The sequence below is a fragment of the Petaurus breviceps genome, unplaced genomic scaffold (assembly GCF_028583685.1).
Source record: "Petaurus breviceps papuanus isolate PSGF00001 unplaced genomic scaffold, PetGlider_PUasm1.0 400, whole genome shotgun sequence".
Taxonomy (NCBI): domain Eukaryota; kingdom Metazoa; phylum Chordata; class Mammalia; order Diprotodontia; family Petauridae; genus Petaurus; species Petaurus breviceps.
The window spans coordinates 224,825-242,867 of record NW_027186316.1 but is presented as its reverse complement, the minus strand read 5'-3'; the positions used below and the strand labels follow the sequence as shown (position 1 = coordinate 242,867).

At 38.4% G+C, this 18,043-nt stretch overlaps 1 pseudogene; it reads right to left on the bottom strand.

Annotated features, from left to right (window-relative positions):
• Window positions 1-330: 330 nt before the first annotated feature.
• LOC138170937 (kinesin-like protein KIF18A) overlaps window positions 331-18,043 on the bottom strand; it is a 75,820-nt pseudogene continuing 58,107 nt past the window's right edge.

Sequence of the window (18,043 nt, the reverse complement as noted above, 5' to 3'; positions counted from 1 at the left end):
TTTTCATTGTTATCAGAGACCTGTGAATTACTTTCAGACCTAGTTTAGGTTCACGAAAAGGTAGCTTTAACTTGAATTATAAGAAAGTTCCACACAATCAGCCAAATGAGGGGCTGTGGATGGCATAATAGGGGACCAAGATAAAATCAAATACTGTTTTTAATATGGAACAAAAATCATGGCCAACCTTACTTGTAAAATTCACACTTTAAAAATACCAAATAGCAGAGAGAAGAATGAGCATATTCTAAGCACAAAAATTATTTAGTTAATTTATTTACAACTCTATAGGCTTACAAGCTATTAGCTACTAGCTATTAGGGAAAAGGAGACTACAGGTATAGAAATTTTAATTTAAATGGTCCTACAATAAAAGAACAATTGCAAAAACAAAAACTATATTGAAATTATATAGTGATAAAAATGTTTTAACAAAACATGTTAAAAGTATCAAAAATTTACATCTAGTTTTGCTGCTGAAATTTACATTTATTTAAGAACACATGAAAGGGAAAGAGGAATTTTTTCCCTTCTATTCTAGGATGTTTTTTTTTTATAGGATTGAGGAAACCTATAAAATCTATTTTCAAAAGCTTCTTCAGAAGTACCTGGAAGGACACACAAAAGTTATACTGTAGTCCTTCTTAGGAAAACATTTTAGAAAATTAGGCTTGACAAAAGTGGATGACTTTGATTTTGAACTGTTACATTTCCTTCTGAAATACTTCTCCAAAATTTTCTCTGCACACCTGGATTCATGGAGACTTCTTTTATATGCTGGAAAAGAAAGATAAATAGAATAATGGTAAAAGTACCATTCAAGAAGTAATTCATTCAACTAATATTTGTCAAAATTATAAATCCAAGAAGGAAAACGCATCCTTAAAATTCAACCATGCAAAAAATAAAATAATTTTTTTTTGCCAAAACTCTTTTGGCAAGAGTAAGGTTGTTAAAATCCTATCTAGAGATGCTAAAGACAAATTTTTAGAAGTTATATCCAACGATTTCATTAAGTCCACATGGAGTAGAGTTCTTTCATATACCCCAGAATGCTAAATAGTTTTTGTATGTGATTTCCTCTTATCTAATAAAATATCATATTTTCACTATCCCCCCATCTTTCTTAGCTCATCATCAACTTTTCCCTTCTCTTCGCTGTCATATGTGTGTTTATATATCTCTATCTATCTATCTATCTATCTATCTGTAGATATGTTTTCCCAGTTCTAAAGAAAAAAAGTTAACACTTGATCTCACAGCTTCTTTCAATTTTGTGGACTTAAAACAAAGAGGTACTTTTTTTTATTTGTTTTATTTTTAAGTTTCATTTCCAAATGTATCACTGTTCACTCCCTATATTCAGTGGGCCATTCTTTGAACAAATATTTAAAAAGAAAAGTGGAAAATAAGCAGTCCCACAAAACTAGTCAACAAATAAAAGAAATCTGACAAGTGTACACAATATTCCACACCCAGTCTTCCACCTCTCCATAAAGGAAAGAGGGAAGTGAATCTTATCTGTTTTTCAAGGACAAGTTTAGTCATAATCATTACACAGCATTCAATTTCATTTTGGTTTGTGTTACTATAGTGTTATTTGGTTTGTGTTACTATAGTCATTGGGTATAATATTATTTTCCTGTTCCTGCTTACTTTACCCTGCATCAGCTCACATAAACATTACTATGTTTCTCTGAATTAATATTCATTTCTTTAGATGCAGTAATGTTCCATTACCATAATTTGGTTAGTCATCTTGCTTTTAGTCTAGTGGTATTTGAGGATTTCTCTGAACAGTTTGTTAGCCAGCTTTTCTGGCTTTGATTTCCTTGGGGTATATGCCTAATAGTAGGACCTGAGGGTCAAAGGATACAGTTCATTCACCTTTCTAGAATGATTAATTCCAAATTGTTTTCAAGAATCCAATCCTATATATTTTACTTGTATATCTTCCTACTTTAAAACATCATCTACCCCTGGCAATTAACACTTTCCCAAATTATTCATTATCCATTATCATCAATTAAAAGTTTACATGAACTTAGGGTGGGGGGAAAAGGGAAGAAGAAGGAAAGTTGATGAGATAAACAGATAAAAGATGAAATTACCCCTGGAAGAAGCAGAGGGACCAATGATGACTCTCTAGAACTGGGGAGATGTGTATAAAATTAAAATACAAAAAGGAAGGAACCAAAAAAGAGAAGAAATCCCTTTAAAAATTAGGCTATTCACTAGATCAGAGATACCTTTTGCATTTATATCTTAAATTTTCTTTATAAAGTGTAACTATCAAAATAATTTCTCTCCAGCTTTATGACCTAAATTTGTTTGAATAACAAGTGACAATTTCCCCTTGAACCTGGTATGTATAAAAAACTAAGTGCAGCCTAAGATCAGGTTTATTTTTCAGTGTATTTTCTTTCAAAGGGATCTAATTTTAGGGGAGGTGTGGTTTCCACTCAGACTAATTGATCCAATCTGTTACTTGTTTGCAAAATTATAATGAACTTGAGGATTCCTGAGAGCACACATTTATAGAACACAATGCAAGGAGTTAAAGAATTTGAGGACATTTTAGTTCTTTTTTTTTTTTTTAAAGCAATTGGGGTTAAGTAACTTGCTCAAGGTTACACAGCCAGTTATTATTTCTGGGTGTGGTACTGAGTATCTGAGCCCGGATTTGATCCAGGTCATCCTGACACTGGAGCCGGTGCTCTTACTCGCTGAGCCACCTGGCCGCCCCTAAGCAATCGGGGTTAAGTAACTTGCTCAAGGTTACACGGCCAGGTGTTTCTGGGTGGGTGCTTAGTGTCTGAGCCTGGGATTTGATCTCCAGGTCTTCTCAACACTGGAACTAGTGCTCTTACTCGCTGTGCTACCTGGCCGCCCCAGACATTTTAGTTCTTAAGACTTTCCTTGCTTCCTTAAAGACATGTCCATAAATCTCTTTTCACTTGATACTGTACTATCGTAGCATGCAAATATTTACCAATAAAGTCTAGTCATATTAAAAACTTTAAACTGAAAATACAACACTAATGAAAGACAGTGAAATTAAAGGTCTTCATCTGCATCTTACAAACAGCCTTCATTGAAGCTTGTAGGAAAACAGAACATTGACCTCCAATGTATATGAATTTGCTTCTACTAATGCTGTTTACAGTGACACCACCCAAAAGGGTTAAAAAAGCCTGATTGCTATGGAGTCAATCTCCCGTCAATGAGCCTCTCTCTTGGAACCTTGCTGTCGAAAGATGAGTCAAGTTAATAAAGAGTCCGTTTCAGCATCTGTACTAGTGAATGCTGTCCACATTGGTGAGATCTACCTGAACCCGATACCATCATAACCCTTGGAATTACCTCCTTTTTTTTTCCAAATGCTTTATTAACTTCTGATTTACATCATTCATTTCTGCCAGATATTGAATTACAAATTTTCTCCCTGTTCTTCCCCTACCCACCGCCCCAAAATAGCAGTCCCACAGGATATCCCCTCCTCCAATCTGCTCTCTCCCATACCCCTTTCAACTTTTCCAGTGGATCTCTATGCCCCAGTGCCTGTATATCTTATTTCCCCATTACATGTAAAATAGTATTGATAATAGTATACACACACACACACACACACACACACACACACACACACACATATATATACATACATATTTGAATTTAAAACTTTGAATTCCAGATTCATTCCCTTCTTCCCTTGTCACCCACGCTTACTGGGAAGAGAAGCAGTTCAGTATAGGTTGTACATGTGTAGCAGCAAGCACCCCAAGCGTCCTCAGGGTTTGCAGCTACCACAGGTTCTTGGATCTGCTTTGTTAAAGGAAAGCAACTCAAAATGGGTTAACAAGCTTACTTTAATCAGTCAGACATATATCGTTTACCTTGTTCAGGAGAAAAGGTCAGCACCCTGAACCTCAAAGTATACAGGCATAATTATCAAGACAGAAACATCAAGTAGACAGATTTCCAAACTGTCCAACCATTACATCCATACCCAGTCAACATCTGGGTTTCCACATTCTGGGTTTTTCAAAGCCGGGGGACTCTCAACAACGGCTTCCCAGAATTCAGATCAAATCACAGAACACTTCTCAAAGTGAGTCCCAAAACAAAGCTACACATCAGGGCTTATATAGCCTTCTCCTGGCTCAGAGAATGTAACAACCTTATTGACCCACTGGCCAATCAAAAAGTATCTACTGAAAAACAAGCCTCCCACCCCAGGCTCCAGGTGCACGTTAGCCTAGGGGCAGGGAAGATCTTTAAAATTTACATTCGCATTACAACATGTGTGGCTAATACAAAACAATAACCTAGTAGATATATTGTAAAAGACTGACTATATTTCCCTCCCTCCTATCCCAGCTCCCACTTGTTCTATTCTCTACTTTGATCCCGTCTCTTTTCAAAAGTGGGTGCTTCCAACTTCCTTCCCCCCCAGCCTGCCCTCCCTTCCATCATCCCCGCTCTCATCCCCTTCCCTCCCCTACTCTCCTGGAGGGTGAGATACCCTATTTAGTGTGTATTTCATTCCTTCCTCAAGCCAAATTCAATGGGAATAAGGTTGACCCATTCCCTTTTGCCTTCCTATTCTTCCCCTCCTTTGTAACCATTTCCCTTTGCCTCTTCTGTATGAGTTTACCCCATTCTGTCTCTCCCCATCTCCTCTCATTATATTCCTCTCTCACCTCTTAATTTTACTTTTTAAGTATCATCCCTTCCTGTTAAATTGGTCCTGTGCCCTCTATCTATGTATACCTATAAACATATATACACACATTCACATATGTATTCATATGCTCATATACCCTCATATATAGGCACACACACACATACACACACACACACATTTCTATTCCCTTCAAGTACTGAGAAAAGTTTCATAAGTTACAATTATTGTTTTTCCATGTAGGAATGTTAATAGTTCAACTGTGATAAGTTCCTTATGATTTCCTTTCCCAGTTCACCCTCTCATGCTTCTCTTGCTTCTTGTATCTGAATGTCAAATTTTCTATTCAACTCTGGTTTTTTCAGCAAGAATGCTTGAAAGTCCTCTATTCCACTGAATGACCATATTTTCCCCTGGAACATGATACTCAGTTTTGCTGGGTAGGTGACTCTTGGTTTTAATCCCAGCTCCTTTGTCCTCTGGAATATCATATTCCAAGCCCTTCGATCCCTCAGTGTAGAAGCTGCCAGATCCTGGGTTATCCTGATTGTGTTTCCACAATATTCAAATTGTTTCTTCCTGGCTGCTTTTAATATTCTTTCCTTAATCTGGGAATTCCCGAACCTGGCTATAATATTCCTAGGAGTTTTCTTTTTGGGCTCTTTTTCAGGAGGTGATCGGCAGATTCTTTCAACCTCTATTTTGCCCTCTGGTACTAAAACATCAGGGCAGTTTTCTTTGAGAACTTCCTGGAGGATGATTTCTAGGTTCTTACTTTGGTCATGGCTTTCAGGTAGTCCAATAATTTTTAAGTTATCTCTCCTGGATCTATTTTCCAGGTCAGTGGTTTTTCCCATGAGATATTTCACATTGCCTTCTATTCTTTCATTTGTTTGGATTTGTTTAACAGCATCTTGATTTCTCATAAAGTCATTAGCTTCCATTTGCTCCAATCTAATTCTGAAGCCATGATTCTCCTCATTGAGCTTTTGAGATTCTTTTTCCATCTGGCATATTCGACTTTTTAAGGCATTCTTCTCCTCGTTGCCTTTTTGAGCCTCTTTTGTCATTTGAATCAGTCTGTTTTTTTAAAGTGTTATTTTCCTCAGGCTGTTGACTCTCATTTCATAATTTTCTTGCATTGTTCTCATTTCTCTTCCCAATTTTTCCTCCACTTCTCTTATCTGCTTCTTAAGGTCCTCTATGGCCTGTAACCAGCTTGTATTTTCCTTTGAAGCTTTTGGTGCAGGAGTTCTGACTTCACTGTCTTCCTCCTGTTCCATGCCTAGCTCCTTTTTGTCCCCAAAATAGGAGTCTAATGTTGGAATCTTCTCTCTGCTTTGTTTCCTTTGCCTGGTCATGTTGCCCCTGAGTCACTTGACCCCTTGGCTTTTTGCCACAGTAGGACTCTGCCACCAGACAGGGGAGCTTTCGTCCCAAATGCTGGGGTTTTCTCAGTTGCTGGAGGTATTTAGATGGGTACCCTCTCTGAGATCTCCACATGCTCTGGCAAGCTGGACATACACCCCAGGACTTCCACCCTAGACTGCAATCCCGATCCAAGCAGGTTAAAGCAAGAGTGATTACCCCTCAGACTGGTGCTTGGTCCCCCTACACTCTGCAGGCCAGGAGCTGAAGCTGCCACGTGGCACTGGCTGGCTGTGCCAGTGTCTTACCTGGGGGCAAAAGCCAAGCACTTCTACTTACTGGTCCCAAAGTCCAGACTGCACTGACCTCTCACTTTGTCCTTCACATCTGTGTGTTGATAAATCTGGAAAAGGCCACAGCTGCTGCTGATCTGGAGTCCCTCAGGCTGTGGCTGGTCAGGCCTGCCCTGGGGCTAAAGCCTCAGCGTGGGGCTGGGCTGGGCTTGGCTCCCAGAGCACTGCACTGGCCAATTCCTGCTGGCTTGCCAGGCTGTCCTCAGCAGGAGGTTAGCTTCTCTGTGTCATTTTGTGGGTTCTGCAGCTCCAAAGTTTTCTAAGAGTCCCCTTTTTACATGGATTGGGGAAGGTGGAAGCAGGAGCAGCGGGGAGGTCCTGCTTCTACTCTGCCATCTTGGCTCCGCCCCTCCAGAATTACCTCCTTTTAATGAGGACTGGCAGGCCACATAATACAGACACTGATAGTTGTATTTATTATCAGTGAATCTCAAATGTTTTGTGATTCAATAAAATTACTGTCCTTCCTGTAACCCTATGTATTTTATTTTATGCATCTAAAAACATTCTCATCACGGTTGACCATACTGCCCATAGAATCCAAGGCTTTGGAGGCTCATTCCCATTTTGAAATTCCATGGCTCTAATTTGAAAATCTGAGTGCCAGAATGATGCCTTCTCTTCATCTTTTCATCTCCTATCATAACTAGCAAATTGCTATATGTATTTTAGGCAAGGAAAAATAATCAGATGGAAGAAAGTAAAGTCCAGAGATAGGAAAATTTGGACCATAAAATCTTAAAAGGAGAAAAGCATTAGGTGGGACTTTTGTGATCTGCTATGGCTACAATTATTTTTAGACAGGCTGAAAGCTCACTATCTTGGAGCTTCGGGAATATTCTGTGAAAGCATTTTCATGAATGTTGGCAGCAAACTGGCCAACAGGCTGGGAAGTATGGGTGAAGAAAAGAGCTGGGAAGATGGCTACTCTGCACAATTGTTAGTGGGTGACTGCTTCCCCAAATGACCTTGTATCATATTCTTCTGTGAAGATTGTCTCCCTAAGGAGAATACAAGCTTTCTAAGGCCAGGCCTGTGTATGGCTAGGACTTTGCCCCATGCCCTGTAGAGTATGCACTTAGTACATGTTTGCTTATTTGAATCCTCAGAATTGCTTTCGACTTCCACTAGTTGCTTTGACAACCTGGTGTGTTGCAGAAATTTGAGGGTGCTCAGTAGCCAGAGACAGGGAGCCCAGGGATGAGCCACAGAGGAAGAAGCAGTTTCTTCAAACTGTTTGACACGTGCAGATTTTTGTCTCAATCAGTCTATTCCCATGCAGAGAATGACTCTTCCCAATAATGCAGGGCATCTCTGAGGGTGAGAGAGCAGGCTGGAGCTTGGCACACTGATTTAAGGAACTTGCCTGGGACCACAAAGGTGGCATGGGCCAGGGTCAGGCCCACTACCCAGGTCCTGCTGACTCGCAGCCCCGTCCTCTTGGTGCCATGCTGCAGCCTTCTGTACAGATCATATAGAATAAAAACTTTAGGTGGATATAGCCTCCTAAGAAATTAATTCAAGAAACAGCCCATTGACTTGTACCATTATGTCTTGCCTTTCAATAACCATACTGTCTAATTTTGGTTAGGAGAGGAGGAGCTACAACTTACCCTGGTCTGTTTATCCCAGGATATTCATGACCTGAAAGATCCTTTCGAACATGCTTCATAGCTATAGGATCTTGCACGGTCCTTAACAAATTGCTGGGTGCAAGACTTGGAAAAAATAGCAAAAATGTTGCTATTTTTACAACATAATTATATATATATAAAACTAACATTCATTGAATGCTTTCTGGTTACAAAGGGCTTTAACTCTACTCTCTTGGATCTCACAATAGGCTGGTGGAAGGGAGAGGCCCTCCCAAGGACTGTCCTTGCTTTACAGAGGAGGGTAAAGGAACCTCAATGGACCCCTTTTCCCAGGGTTGCTGTAAAGAAGGCTGGGAGGGTCAGAGGAGAAGTGGTATGGGAAGCAATTCTGTAACCACAGGGATTTACTGTAAGGCTTTATCTCATGGAGGAAAGTTCTCAGTAAACCATCAAGTGAAAGCAAGAGGTGAACAACCATGATCTAGCTGTCTCAACAATCCAGAATCCAGCTAAGAGTGAGAAAGGGAACAAAAAAGGCCCTAGTGACAGAGAGGGATGTTACAAAGCCCATGCAACTGAAGCTTACATTCTTTAATGATCAGATACAAGATTTAATGAGATCATGTCCATAAAAATGATTAGAAAGCTGTAAAGCCCTATACCAATCTAAGGTACACTATTATTACTGAGAAGCTCCACAGGGCATTTATTTTTATTTTGAATTTTAACAAGCTTATTTATATGCTTTCCCAGCCTAGATCACAAGCAGCAATAGGACAAGAAAGAAAAAATACTGAAAAGCAGACACAAGAACTCAAAAGCGCAACTGTCTGGGGATATTTACTGTAGGGGTAAAGAGCCACACACATCTTAATAAGCCCTGAGGGCACTCACTATATTACAGCATTACACCAGTGATGGATGTTTATAATGACGATCTTGAGTCATCAAGAAAAGGTTTTGTGTAGAAGGCAAGATACATTTTACAAAAATTTCCATGCAAAATTGTGAAAATAAAGATTTTATTAAGCTTCTATTTTTTTTTTTTAGTTTCAGGTTTTTGTTTTTTTGTTTTTTTTGTTTTTTGCTTTTTGGAGGTGGGAGGGCAGGGCAACTGGGGCTAAGTGACTTGCCCAAGGTCACATGGCTAGTAAGTGTTAAGTGTCTGAAGCTGGATTTGAACTTAGGTCCTCCTGACTCCAGGGCTGGTGCTGTATTCACTGTGCCATCTAGCCACCCAAAGTTTTGTTTTTTTTAAATACACTTCTGTGGAACAACTCATTCTTGAATAACACCAGATAAGGTACTATCATTTTATCACCCATCCCTTTAAATTAATACACTTGCTTCATTTAATCAAGCCATGAGATTTCCTCCCCCATGAAACAGAGCGTCTTGTAAGCACAAGACTGTCACTGGCTCTCTTGGATGAGCGTTCATCCTCCCATCTTATTTTATGGTCATTTTGGATTGTATCTAGAACACAAACACTAACTACAGTAGCCTTCCTTTGGGAAATCTGGGCTTTGAATGGCACCACTTGAATAAAACTCACATTTCCAGGAACGTAATCCCAGTGTAATCAAGTAAGTGGAACGTTTATGTGTGGGTCAAATATACAGCTGACTTAATAAACTTTTTAGCTACACTTAAAGACAATTTTAAAATTCAGTTAAATATTCCACTGCTGAAACATGCTCCATATGCATGTCACAAGAGGGCTTTGTGTCCTGGTTTTGAGATTACAGCTGTAAAGAGAAAGACAGAAAATTTGAAGGGAGGAGTACAGAATCAAATTGATACAATTAATGGGCACCAAGAGGAGGTTTTCCCTTTTTTCACCAAATTGTGGCTGGATGCTTCTCTTTAATAGCTTCTGAAAGCTACCAAATACATCTCATATTCTCTTTAAAATGTTTTTGTTTGATACGTGATCCCTGAATTATAAACAAAGTATTAACATACATCATTTAAAACTGTTTCTTAGAATAGCACAATATCTCAAAATCAGTCTGACCGTAATGGAAGAATAAGATTATTACTGAATGTGATGAAAGAATCCAGCTTTGAAGCAATCTGATGAATATAAGCTAAGTATAGCTAAACTATATTGCAATCTGGATTATACCTGGTAAGCATATTCTCAGTCTGGTAAATCTGTTGGTATACTCTATTAATTTATAAGACAAAAATTTTATTATTTCCAACTGAAGCAGTGAGTTAACATAAGCAGTTTCGCATTTTGTTGGAATTATTAATACTTTTGGACTCTTCTAATTCCTGGGTAGGAAGTAAAATGGATATACTATGAATATACACACATATACATTAAGCTTGTGGATAAGTGGAAAATACCAGGGTTTATTACTATCACGCTCATGTAGATTTAATTAAGCAAAAGGAGGATCAAAAAAAAGTAATTATGTACATTTCTAACATTAATCTCTCTTAACCTTAGTTAATGACAGCATCTAATTACTGGTTCCAGAGGGAATTTAACAGAAGCAATTCTTATGCTTGAAAAAAACCAACTTATTTTCTTTACATGTCTTGTTATTGAATACCACAGTGTTAGTTGCTATCTCAAAAGCATAGAATTGTATTTATATGCCACTAAACATAACAATTCCTACAACCATGGCATCTTCAAAGTATCAAAAGTAACTGAGGGCTCAAACAGCCCTTACTTTCACATTGTATCAGTCTGGTGTGAGCTCGCTCTTGACTTTTGTATACAACAAAGCAGGCTACCAACAATGGGCTGGGGCTGGGGAAGTGGGGAATCAGCAATGAGGAAGGAGACAAGGGCGTAGCTACACTATTATACTTATGACTTTATTACTATCAAAGACACCCAAGTCAAAAAATAACAAAAACAAACAAAACCATCTACAAAGCAGAACATTAAAAAAAAAGTCCAGCATTTAAATTTTGAGCAAGTATGACAATTAGTTTGACCAGGGAAAAAGTGAGGAAGGGCTAATAATAATAGTATATGACATGCAGCACTTTGTAAATACCTTAAAATGTCAAATTAACATACATGATCTCATTTGATTCTCACAACACCTTGCAAAATACGTGGCGTAAGCAGGATCCCCGTTACATGAACGCTAAGGCTCAGAGAGGCAGTGACTCGCCAAAGGTTCACCAGCTAGCTAGGGACTGGCAGACTGTATAACCCCAGGACCTGACTCTAAATATAGGGTACTTTTTACTAAAACACATGGCAATTATATGTCAATGGAAAAAAGAATAATGTCTCATTTGTAATATTTCAAGGTTTATTTACTTCACAATATCCTTGGGAGGCAGATAGTGGAAACAAGAAGGCTGGAAAATCTATTTCTCACATTTAAAGAGGGTGTTTACCAGGAAGTCCCTCCCCTAAAAGTCTGATCACTTATGGTAATAGAAATCTGGCATCATTCACTTTTTCATCCATTTGAAAACTCCAATGTGGCATAAATTCAGTAGGTGAATACAATGTTTTTAGGGCTTAAAGCCGTTTTTAAATGTAAAAATAAAAACCCAACAAAAACCCAAACTGGAGGTTTTACTAAAACTGACCTTTCTGTACTGATAAATGAACAATAATATACCCGTGGATTCAGAACATTTCAAAACATTCTCAAAGGGTTTGCTGTGTTACAGACACTGGATGCCTCATCTTTGTGAATAACACTTGATTTCTGGCCCTTTCTTTTACATTGCGTTTTTCCTCACCATAACCTCATGGTCAAGCACCATTATCCCCACTGTGCAAACAGAGGAGCTGAGAGCCAGGGAGGATCCTCCAGAATGTAAGTAGCAAAGCCAGAATCTGAACCCAAGTTTTCTGGCTCTTTTATCATCATGGGTTGCTATCAACAGACTATAGGTTTAAACAGCCACAGAAAAATGAAAGCATCAGGATATAAAATATAAGGAAAGGCTATGGAGTGATGGACAGGTCTAACACTGTCCAAGCAATGGGCCTGCTTTTCTTGAATCCTACCTTGTTAATTTCTGTTTCCTCTTGGTGGCAGTAGTCATTGCCATGTAGGATGCGGTTTCATTTGTTATGTGGACAGATGTCTTAGTCAACAATGTAAGGAGGCTAAGCCTACAGTTTATAAGAGTGGAAAATAAAAAAAGAGAGAGATACTCTTTTTTTTAGTGAAAAACCAGATTTTTCATGATGGCAATAAATACAGACCATAAACATTTTCAATGAACCAAAAATATCAGAGGCATTTTGGGAATCATATCTAGTCGAATTCCTTATATATTTGTGAGGAAGCTGAGGCCCAGGGAGGTAAAGGTATCTAAGGAAGCTGCAGTAATAAAGTTATCCCCTGATGAATGGCACTCAGTGAGGAGACTGTGTATGGACTAAGCTATGGTGATAAATAGACAGTCTTCTACTAGGACCTCACTTCACTTACCATTTATTAAGAACCTGTTCTGTGTAAGGCATTGTACTCCAATCTGTCCAGCCTGGTAGGACCTATTAGAATTTGTGCTTTGCTGGGAAAGACAGAAAATCACTTCCACACCATAATGAAGCATTGGAATGAGACTTTAGAAAATATTTTCTAAATCTATATATTAATAATTTTAAAATGTACAGAAATATCTCTAAATACACATCTTTCTCCCCCTCTCCCCATTTATCCATCCAAACACAGAAACCACTGGTATGATAAAAGTGTCATTGTCACCAGTAGCAAGAAAAGGCATGGACACCTTTCTTTGCATAAACACGTATAGAATACGATGGATGGAGTGTGACTCAACAGGTAAAATATGGAAGAATGTGCTGCTTTGGATGAAATGCAGTGAAGACTGGTTTAGGTTCAGAAATATGTTACATTATCCGAGGGCCGTTGGAGCACCAAGAGTTGTCGGACACCTGAGAAATTGTAGAATTTCCTTCGAAGGAAACCTACGAGTATAAGATATCCAATAATCCCTTTTCAGACAGTTTGGTTGGTCTAGCTTGAAAACTGATGGACGAAGTAGCTCATTCAACCTAAGTTATTGTGTTAAAATGTATTTACTGGAGACACCAAATATGAGACTTGAGGTATGAAATGAGGAAAGGTTTTTAAGATGAAATGGCAGAAAAAATGACGAGTATTTTAAAAACTGACCTTAATACATTTCGTACAGTGTTAGTGCTGAGAGGGTCCTTATAGAAATAAAGAGGAAAATGAAGTTCAAAGAGATTAGACGATGTACAGGAGGTCACACAGCTAGCTAGTTATGGAGACCAAGTATAGGAGCTCAGGTCTGCTGAGTTCCAGGTCCTGGCTTTTTCCATGAATAAATCTACACTAAATCTTTAGCAGGAAAAGAAAAGGAATAATGAAATCTATCTGAAGAATTCTAAGGAAACACATTTGGGAAATTCCATTGACAGAAATCCCTTATGCAATACCTTGGTAAAATGGTATCATTTCCATTTGGTTCTAATTCCTTTTCAGAGAATATGCCATTTGTGTCACTGGTGTCTTCATGTGTAGTAAACGTAGACTTCAAATTCTCTTTGACACACTCTATCCTTCTGTCAAGAGGCATACAACCTTTTGTAAAAGGAGGATGAAAGAGATTACTGTTTGTATTCAAACTGTTGATTTCCTGAAAACTGGTTCCATGTGATGACTGTGAACTTGGATTTTGAAAGGATTTTCTACAATTTTCTGGTGTATATACAATAGTTTGGAGTTCCTGTGCTAAAGAATCATTGAGCTGAGTTGTACTAGACAGTTTAAGTCCTCTGGAATGTTTGGTCATCAAGAGAGACTAAATTAATTTCCTCTGAGTTCTTTTTTGTGAAGGAGTTTTCTGTTGATTAATTATTGGCTGCATGTTTTGTTTTTGGTTTTTTTTGCCTTTTGGAAGGCAATAGGGGTTAAGTAACTTGCCCAAGGTTACACGGCTAGTTTTTTTGTGTGGGTGTTAAGTGTCTGAGGCCGGAACTTAACTCGGTTCCTCCTGAATCTGGGGCTGGCGCTTAACCTACTGCGCCACCTAGCCACCCCCTGGCTGCATATTTTTACTGGATTCACCTGAAGGTGTACCTGTTCAGAAAATTAAAAAAAAAAACAACAACTCAGTAGTTTTATCTAAACTTTTCTCCTACAAATCACACCACTACAATTACCTAAAAAGAGGAACTAATTTCTATTAGTTGATTTAAAAAACAAAAAACCCAGAAAATAATAAGATGACTAGGTAATAAAGATAAACCAAAATTTAAAACTATGAATCAATTTTCAAAAAGTTGTAATAGAAGTCCAGGAAACCGATGACATATAATTTGTCCACAGACAATTACTATTGGGACTATATTATAGATTCTGTCAACCTGGAGCTCTACTCTATAAAAAACCAAGAATAACCCTTGGCTTTACAAAGATCTCAAGGGAATGCCTCATTGTTATATCTGATCAACAACAACGATAATTTGTAGATATAAAAATCAGTAGCTTTTAAACTATAGTAGCAAAGCCTACTTTGGAATTACTGAGGAAAAGGCTAGTTTGAATTAAGAAAAAACAGTATTTCATATGGTCAGGAAGGTTTTGGTTAACCAAACGTTTGCAGATTATAGTGGAGAAATGCTCTAAATTCTTTTGACTGATGAGGGTATACAAGTTGGTATATCACAGTATGAGGGATTCAGAGGTGAAACCTGACCATCCATGATCTTATTTTAATAATAATAGCTATAGTTAAATTATTTTTTGGTTAAAATTAAACTTTAATTTATACTTAAGTTATCAGTTAAATTATACTTTAAGAATGTGTCCATAGAATTCACCAGACTTAAAAGGGTACAGAACACATAAAGGTTAATAAAAAGAATCCCTAATCTAGTCCAACTCCCTCATTTGACAGATGAGGAATCAGAGAGGCTTGGAGTTGAAGTGACTTGTGTAAAGTCACACAGATAATAAACAATCAAGCTGGGACTCAAACCCAGCTCTTCTGATTCTAAATCCAATACTAATTCCATTGTATTTAGACTGTTAAACTATTAGGATACAACAATATACATTTAGTATTAAAATAAACTAAGAATATTTTTTATCTTTGATTCAGAGGATGTTGAAACATTTTGATGGTTATTATGGTGACCATATATAAGTACTGGCTAAAAGCTGGGGTTGACAGGACACCATAACTTTTTAGTCACTACAGTGAGTCTAACCAGGGTGGATCTTCTGGGATCTTTGGAATGTCCTCCTCCTTTCCTTCTGTCTCTTAGAAACTCTTGTCTCTGTGAGTTCCTAGAGGGCAAGACTGTCCCATTCTGCTTCTGTATTCCCAGGTCCTACTGAATTCCAAACTCTTTTCTCCAACAATGATCACTAACTAAATCACTGACCTTTCTACATTCTATTTCTGAACCTAGAGATACCAATTGCTTTGTCCTAATTCACTCATCAATACCATCAAGGTGCCCCTTCTCCCTTCATTAAAAACAAAACAAAACAACAAAACACAGAACTAAAAAACTGAAAAACCAACCAAAGAAAAAGAATAAACCCCAAATTTTAATGAGGCACTCAGGTTTGGTCAGAGAGAGCACTTCCTTCTACCTGGGCCCAGAATAGCATGAGATATTATTTTTTCAGTTATTGCCCTGAAAAGAGGCCTTCAATGACTATGTTTTAAATTTTCTCACCTCTTAAAAGTTTTAAAATTTAAAATTGTATTTTTATGACTGAATAGTTGCCCTATAACTGACATTGGCCACCCCCCTCTATTCTTCAAGGTTCTGACCCCAGAATCCAGAACAGGGTCTCCAAATGTTTGTGACTACATACCATTACCATTAAAAGTATTTTGGACATCTAACTCCATGTGTCTATTTACTTATTTATAAATTACAAGCAAGTACTATTATTAAAATAAAGGGGATATGATAAGAATAAAATAATAATTGAAACCAGAGTCAGTAGGTAGGTACCTTTGTACTTGCTTTTGAAAGGATTTTATATAGATACAAGCAGCTACTGCCCTGAGGGACCCCAAAGTGAGAAGTGTTTGTGAATTTATACAGTGGAGGAAGTGGGCAAATTTTGAGGAATAAAGGTATATCTAGTGATGCTGGTGACATGCCACATGACTGGTTGGCTATCATGGGAGAGGGGGATGCAGCTCACCCTCCCATCCTTTGATAGATCCCGTACCATTTGGGATTAGGTTGCCCTGAATTTGGAGACCACTAGTTCAGAACCCTAAGGGAAACTGGAAAAATGGTTGGTCCTTTCATGGCACCTTTAGTGTCTTTTTAACATATGAGCAAATCTAAATTAGCCAGAAAAATTTCTCATCCCTCAAATACTATTAAGGAAGTTCCATCATTTCTCCTTTTCAAATGCTATAAAGTCTTTTATACCCGTTCTCTTCATTCTCATTGTTATTACCCTAATTTGAGCCCTCAATACATCTTGCCTAGAAGATAGCAATTAGTCAGTCAAGCAATCAACATTTATTAATCTCAATTATGTACCAAGTGGGCAACTAGGTGGCCCAGTGGATAGAGTTCTGGGCCTGGAGTCAGGAAGATCCACATCCCTGAGTTCAAATCCAGCCTCAGACACTTACTAGCTGTGTGACCCTGGGAAAGTCATTTAACTCTGTATGCCTCTGTTTCCTCATCTGTAAAATGAACTGGAGAAGGAAATGGCAAACTACTCCAGTATCTTTGCCAAGAAAACCCCAAATGGGGTCATGAAGAGTCGGACGTGACTGAAAACTAAACAAACAACATGAAGCAGGTGCTGTTCCAGGTCCTGGGGATATGAAGACAAAATGAAAATGAACCTACCCTCAAGCCTCTTGCTTTCTAAGTTCTAAGAGGGAAGACCATGTGCACTTAGAAATGTATAAACACAACAGCTGCAAAACCAAGGCCTCCTGGTTGAGGGAGGCACTGAGCAGCTCTAAGAACCAGGAAGAACCCCACCGCAGAGGCAGCAAGAGCCACTGAGTGGAGTCTGGAAGGAGCCATGAGCAGGGAATGAATTCTAGGCATGGGGACAGCTGGGTACCAAGGCCTGTACAGAGAGGCAAGGAGTGTCTTGTGTGAGGAATGGAAAGATGGCCAATTTGGCTGGACTGTGGAGTGCATGGAAGGGAATAATGTGTAATAAGGCTGAAATGGCAGGACAGGGTCAGGTTATGAAAAGATTTATTTTATTTTTAAATCTTAAGAAATTACTTTCTAGCCATTTACTTGGACAATGCACTATTTAGGGAACACTTGGCATTCGCACATTTTCTTTTCTTATTATGTTTATTTTTCATATCCCTATATTTCTCAAAGTATTCCTCCTCCTACCCCCTCCTAGAGAACAATCCCTCAACAAGGAATAAAAAAGTTCAGCAAAATTAAACTATATATTAAAAAAATGAGACATTTATATGTATTATTACCCAACCATAGGCCTCCATTTCTGCAAAGAAGCAGAGGGAGGTGCCTTGTTGGACAAACAAAACAAAACAACTTTAAATACCAAACATGATTTAAATTAGGTCACAGAAGTAATATTATATGCTAGCTATTAATAGGGAGTCATAGTAGATTATTGGGGGGAGTGGAGAACACTGGCAAGTGTAAAATGGTGAGACACGAGCTTTACAAAAATCAGTTTTGGTAGATGAATACATAGCGGAGAGACTTAAGGCAGAAAGACCAACTAGGAGTTTATTGCTAATAATTCAAGTAAGAAGTGATGAGGGCCTGACCCAGGGAGGTGGCTGTGTGAATGGAAAGAGAGGGATAGATGGGAGAGGTGTTGAGGAGGTAGAAATCACAAGATTGGATATCTGGAATAAAGGAGAATGAGGTGAGGACGATACCAAGGTTAAGAACCCAAGTGAAGGATGTTTATAAGAGGAGTAGGTTTGAGGGGAAAGACAATGAGCTGTTTTAGTTATGTTGAGTTCAAGATGCTTATGGGACTAGCATCTGAAACCCTGGGAGCTGATGAGGCCACCAAGATAAGAGAGAGAGAGAGAGAGAGAGAGAGAGAGAGAGAGAGAGA